Raw genomic sequence first — 6450 nt, forward strand, 5'->3', positions numbered from 1 at the left:
GAGAAATGACATTGACTTGATTGCAAGGCTCTTTCAAATGCATCAGTATGGTCTAATAAAAGCAGTTAAAATGCCTGGTCTTCTTTTGTGAATTAATTTCCTCTTTTACTATCCTACAATTTTAAGGGATCATTCAGTTGGTCAGGTAGCTGCATTGATAATATGGTATAAAAGCCTAGAAAGATAGAACTCAATCATTTCATTAAGAAATTTACATCAGAAATGGTCTAAATGGTGTCAAGTATCAGAGGGGAGGCGTTTTAGTCTGGATCTGTAAAAAGCGACAAAGAGTCCTGTGGCACCTTATAGACCAACAGACGTATTGGAGCATAAATGTCTAAATGGTGTAGATTCTGGGAGGTGATTTCTGTGTTTTTTTCAGGCATTTCCCCAATAGATTGAAGATTAGGAACATTTTTCCCATAGTGAAGTTGATGTGTACTGCATGTTTTGTGAAAACAGAAAAAGGAACAAACTCATGACAGAAAAATGTAATCCATTACACATGAAGGATAAAGCCTATGGGCCTGGTTTTTCTTTTTGTTTTGTTCTTTTTAGTTACCACATTATCAGAGACGCTAAACTGTGGCCACACTCAGGAAGTCCTGGTGCACTATATCCTGAAGCCAGAGGCCGTGGGGGAGCAGAAGGAAATCGTCTTTTACTATTTGGTAAACCTGGACATACTGGTATTTGTCTACATATAGGTGACAACAACAGATAGGGTCAAGTGCCTGCCAGACAATTAGTCCCTGGACTGTAATTCTAGGTGGGGCCCCAAATTGTTTGTGTCCTGGGGCAAGAACTTGTACCTATATTACCCATAATCCTTCACACTCTTTTCCTTGGGCTGATGCTCTTTGCTGAGCCCCAATGCTCAATACCAACATTTTATGAGGAGAAGAAGAGTAACTGGGTTCTATTGCCCCTGATTAAACAGAAAGAATTTTGCTAGCAGAGATCAATAGAGCAGCTCTGCTGGCTCCAGCCACCTGAGGCCCAAAATTCCTGACATTCCTCTCACAGGTTCCCCCATTCTAACACCTCTCCTACTCATAATACCCATAACAGGAAGGCTTCTTCTTCCATGCAGGTAATGGCCAAAGGAGGCATTGTGCGAGCAGGGACCCAGGCTCTGGCTGTGGAGCATGGTGATGGTGAGCTCTCACCACCACTTCCCTTATCTTTCTCCCGGGAGGCTAGGCCACTGTGACTGAAACACAGGCTGCTTCCATATGAGGTGAGAGGATCATCGTGTGCCATCCCCTGAGATGGGGGAAAAAAGAGGGGGAGAACGAATTTCTTTCCTCTATAGCCATTCTAGCTCTGCAGCTCTTGCCGAGCTCTAATCCTCCCCAGCTCCTCATATCTCCTGACTGATATATTCTTTGTCACTGAGGTCAGTCTCAGGAGACTCTCATCTTGAGTAATTCAGGCTGGGTTTGCTTTAACCCTTGTGTAGAAATCCCACCCAATCTCCATCCCTTCCTTAGCCACCAGGCTCTTACAAAATCCTCCCTTTTATTTTCTGGGGCACGTGGGGCTTCTGGGGTTCCTGAGGGACACAGTTAATGATGAGGGTCTAAAAACTAGATTGAGTCTCACCAAACTCATGTCAACAGTATGTGCCAAAGCAGTAAGAGCCGATGTTCTCATCAGTAAATCAAGTTCCATTCCCTGTGTTTCCATGTGGTCGGAATCCCAGCTGTAACAAGTTTGGCATGAAGGGAAGCCTAGAGACTCAAGAGAGGTGTGGGGCCCTAGCCTGGAGCCAACTTCCTGTAACTTAGCCTTTTTCTCTTGTTTTATTTGCCAGTTAATGGGACCTTCTCACTGATGCTCCCCGTGGAGTCTGATATTGCTCATATACACAATATCATACACACCATTTCACCCACAGATGCTCATATACACCATTTCACCCAATCAGGAGCCTATTGCTGATTCAGTCAAATTCCAGGTCGAAAATTGCTTTGCCAATAAGGTGGGTGTCTTGATTGAGAAACCCCAATTCACTTGAAGTCATTGATTAGAGAGCAGCAGCTGTTTGTATCTATTTATTTAGATTTGCGAACATTAAAACAGTCATTATCATCAAATGCTCTGGGTGATTTTACCATATATTAAAAATAGCCCTAAGATTAACTGATTTGTGGTATTTCAGATGAGGCGAGGAGGTGATTTCATAGCCAAAGGGTCCTCCCAGACAACACACTACCAAGAGCCCCTCCTTGTAAAACTGACAGGGCTCCAGCTCTAGCACCTCCACTGATCTCCACTGTGGCACTGTGGGATGGCAAGGGAGGTGGGTTTGTCAGGTAACCAGGTCACAATCTAGTTAGCTTACTACCATCACCTTAAACGCAGCCCACTAACTGATAGGCAACCAGTGCAGATCATGGAGGACAGGTAACAGGCATAGAGCCTCCATTCAAGGGACAGATCTAATTCTTGCTGTATCTTCTGGCTGCTTCCCTCCATCCTACCAGCATTACTTTCATCTCCTCCATACTGAACTCCAGCCAGCCTACCCTTATCCAAGCCACATGTTGTATCAAGCAATCAGTAAATCATTTAGTAGCACTGACTAGATCGGATGAGACAGAGGAGAGCTGAGTGTCCTCAGCCTGTTGAAAGACCATAGCCTATGTCCTCCTAATGACCCCATATACTCTTTGAAGAAGAGAGAGGACAAGATGTGCCCTGTGCAACCCCACATGAGAGGGCCCTCAGAGCGAAAGAGCAATTGCCCAAAACTATCCTTGGGGACCCGTCTGAGAGACAGGCACCAAGCCACCTAAGGGTTGCCGCTCTTCTCCTAGGGTTCACAGGCAAATGAATGCCCCTTTGAGATCAGTGGTATCAAAGGTAGTTGATAATATCCGCTTGGACACCTGTACCCAGATCAAAGGTATTTAGATGCCTAACTTCCATTAATTTCAATAGAAGTTAGGGGTCTGAATATCTTTGAGGATCTGGGCCCTGATCTTTATTCATCATCTGGAGATCATCTATCTAAGCAGTTAGTGCAGTCACTATACCAGATCTAGGTCTGTATCCAGGTTGGCCAGTGTCAAGGGGAGCTGAGGCATCTAGATACTGTGAGAGCTGTTTCACCACAACCTTCTCAATAATCTTAACCAAAAAATGGAAGAACAGGTACTGGGCCCCAGTCAGCCAGATTGTCAGCATCAAGTGACAGCCACACAGTAGCTTCCTTAAGAGAAGCTGACAGCCTGGGAACGGTTGACAGTTTCCACCAGGCCCCAGTCCTTCTCCGCTAGCCTTCATCAGCCAATGAAGACATGGGTCCAAATCACTGCCTGTGTAGCTCAGTGTATTCCCAATACCTCTAGAGCCTCATTGAGGATCACTGGCCTAAACTCAACAAGAGGAGGGCTTAGTGTTTGTCAGGTGATAGAATGAGGAGTGGGCCTTGTTGGAGTGGAGATATATACACCTATCTCATAGAACTGGAAGGGACCTTGAAAGGTCATCAAGTCCAGTCCCCTGCCTTCACTAGCAGGACCAATTTTTTGCCCCAGATCCCTAAATGGCCCCCTCAAGGATTGAGCTCACAAGCCTGGGTTTAGGAGGCCAATGCTCAAACCACTGCTCTGGCAATTTCCAGCTGGTGGAGGGATTCTTGGGAGCCATTACCCATCTGCAGCATCCAGGTCCTAGGCTGTTCTTCATTTTACCAGGGCTGCTGTAAAATCAGCTCCCTGATGACCCACAATCCCTCCTGGTATATTCAGGATGCAACATAGGCTCTGGGCCGAGAGCACGGGTGTGTCCACTGTACAAGCAGAGCCAGCAACCACTTGGGGTAGTGTCTTGGTGTTCATGGTAGCCATAAAATCATGAACTGAGTCATCAATGTGAACAGAGAATTTACCAAGCACCAATTGCTCCAATGCCACCTTAGAGAGTAACTGAATTTCAGTAGATAATAATGTATATCTGTTTGGGGAGCCCAGGACTGGACTAGCAGGGGGCTGCAGGGCAGGACTGAGGGGCATTGGCAGAGCTGTGTGGGGAGCCCAGCACTGGAATAGCAGGGGGCTGCAGGGCAGGGTTGAGGGGCATTGGAGGAGCTGTGTGCGGCAGTTCCAGGACTGAGTTGTGCTGCGGGGCAGTGTGTGATGGTACCTGGAGAAGTAGCTCCTCTATTACCTTTTCTGGGGTTGCAGGTTGACTTGCATTTCTTACCGGCCAAGGGCCTCCCCGCTTCCGACACTCGCCTCCGGGTCGGGGCCTCCCCAGGCTCCCTGTGCGCCGTCCGTGCTGTGGACAAGAGCGTCCTCCTCATGAAGCCTGAAGCCGAGCTCTCTCCCAGCTCTGTAAGTGCCAGCCTGGCCCATTGATCAGCAGCTGCAAGAGCTGGTCTTCTCTTAGGGGCCGTGGTAGCAGAAAATGATGCAGCCTGGTTCAGGCAAGACCAACTCAGTGCTGAGGAGTGGCATCTAGTGGAAAAAAAAATCCCTTCTGTCAGTGCGGATGTCTTAATGCTGTCCTGCCCTTATCTTATCTTCTTTCACTAGGTGAGAAGCAGAGAACTGGGCACCATTTAGATTGCAGGAACTTTTTCAACTCCTTTGGGATGCTACCATGTCTGGAAACAGCCCTGGTCAATGGGGCTGCTGATTTTCTCTTGTTCAGGGCCTATTATTCATTTATTTATTTACTTATATTGGTGAAGCGCCTACAGGCCTAGACCAGTCTCAGGCATTTGACCAACATATAGTAAGTAACAGTCCCTGGCTAAGAAAGAAGGGCCATTGATATGAGCATTAGAGCCTTTAGCAGGTACTTTGATATAGTTGATCATAATAGCCAGAGCAACAAACTGCCCTCAGCCAAAGAAGAAGCTTCCCTCTTTCCTTCTCCCTGCTCTGTAGTGTATTTACTGCTCTTGGTTTATTTTCTATCACTTCCACCTTCTCTCTGTATATATCCGTCTGTCTGCCTCTGCCTGTCTGTCTCCCCCAGCGGTGTTTCATGGCACTTGGTACTGATGAGGCCAAGTGACACAGTTCTGTTTGCCCAGGTGTATAACCTGCTACCAGTGAAGGAACTTCAGGGGTATCATCATGGCGCAGACATGCTGCCGATGGATCCCCAGGAGGAGTGCATTGCCGCAGAGAAGATAATTGTGAATGGAGTCACCTATGCTCCAGTGTTGGAGCCAGACTTATAGCATCTTAAAGGTAAAGTCTCCTCATCCAGTCCTTGTGGCTGTGGGGAGATGAGGACATTTAAACCTGCTGTGAGTGGCACGTGGTGCAGGGCTAGCTGCTCTGGAGTGCCGATCACGGAGCTATATCTGGAGCAAGTACAATGGCGGTGCAAGCTTCCACCTTGCACTGTCCCTCATCAATGTGCTTCAGCTTTGACCTGGAAAGATCAGGTATGAGCACCTCTAGGGTGAGGCAAATGCTGTCTTCATGGGCTTTTCAATCCTTGACCTCTCTTCCAAGGCTGCTAAAAAGGGGTGTGTTAGTGCTTATGGTGAAGGTGTTCTTTGTAAAGGGGGGCACCTGGGCCACTAAGAACTGGCCTAATACTCACCAGCTCATTTCACATAGCAATGAATGACCAGTATATAGGAACGCCTTGGATTCAGTGCTGATTTGAGACTAGACTGGAACTGGTGAACTAGAAACAAAATAATCCATGTGCCCTTACCATCCCCAAGACTAACGAATGCCCTCTGAGCTGGAGCTAGATTGGAACCAGACATCTAGAGATAAGACTCTGTATTCCATTCCCTGATTCACTCCGACCTCTGACCTGGGGTTGGATTGGAAATTGGAACCAGTGCCCTAGAGATAAAAGGACCCTGTATCCTATTCCCTTATCCCTTTGAGCCATCCAGTCTCCCAGACCTGAGATTGAGTGTCACCCTGTGCTCTATGGGTAAGGCTAAGATTTCGCCATGGTTATTTTTAGTAAAAGACACGGACAGGTCACGGGCAATAAGGAAAAATTCGCAGAGCCCGTGACCTGTCCGTGACTTTACTAAAAATAATGGGGGGGGGGGGGCGCGCAGGGCTAAGTAGGAGGGGGAATGGAGTCCCAGGGGCTGCAGTGGGGGGTGCAGCCATGGGGGGCATACAGCCCCCGCTCTGGAGCTGGCCGCAGCTGCGGGACAGGGGTGCGCGGCCCCTATTGCAGCTCCCACCAAGCCCTGGCTGCAGCAAGGGGGGAGGGTTTGGTGGGGCGGATGGCCCTGGGAAGCTGCAAGGGGGGCACGTGGCCCCTATTGCAGCCGCCGGGCAGGGGTGCATGGCCCTGGCTGCAGCCCCCAGCAGAATCCACAAGGCTGGGGCACACAGACCCGGCTGCAGCCCTCGCCAAGCCTGGATGCCACAGGGCTGGGGCTGCAGGGTCCTGGTTGCAGCCAGCCCCAGCTACAGGGCAGGGTCACACAGTCCTGCCTCCACCTCC

General features: G+C 48.7%; 2 long non-coding RNA genes across 2 annotated transcripts; both read left to right on the forward strand.

Annotated features, from left to right (window-relative positions):
* Positions 1 to 569: 569 nt before the first annotated feature.
* LOC135980066 (uncharacterized) lies at positions 570 to 1868 on the forward strand. The gene is made up of 3 exons (XR_010597288.1): positions 570 to 671; positions 1094 to 1157; positions 1817 to 1868. It is a non-coding gene; the product is annotated as an uncharacterized LOC135980066 (long non-coding RNA).
* Positions 1869 to 1894: 26 nt separating this feature from the next.
* On the forward strand, positions 1895 to 5194 carry LOC135980067 (uncharacterized). The gene is made up of 3 exons (XR_010597289.1): positions 1895 to 1984; positions 4194 to 4343; positions 5051 to 5194. It is a non-coding gene; the product is annotated as an uncharacterized LOC135980067 (long non-coding RNA).
* Positions 5195 to 6450: the final 1256 nt, after the last annotated feature.

The sequence above is a fragment of the Chrysemys picta genome, unplaced genomic scaffold (genome assembly GCF_011386835.1).
Source record: "Chrysemys picta bellii isolate R12L10 unplaced genomic scaffold, ASM1138683v2 scaf1745, whole genome shotgun sequence".
Classification (NCBI taxonomy): Eukaryota; Metazoa; Chordata; order Testudines; family Emydidae; genus Chrysemys; species Chrysemys picta.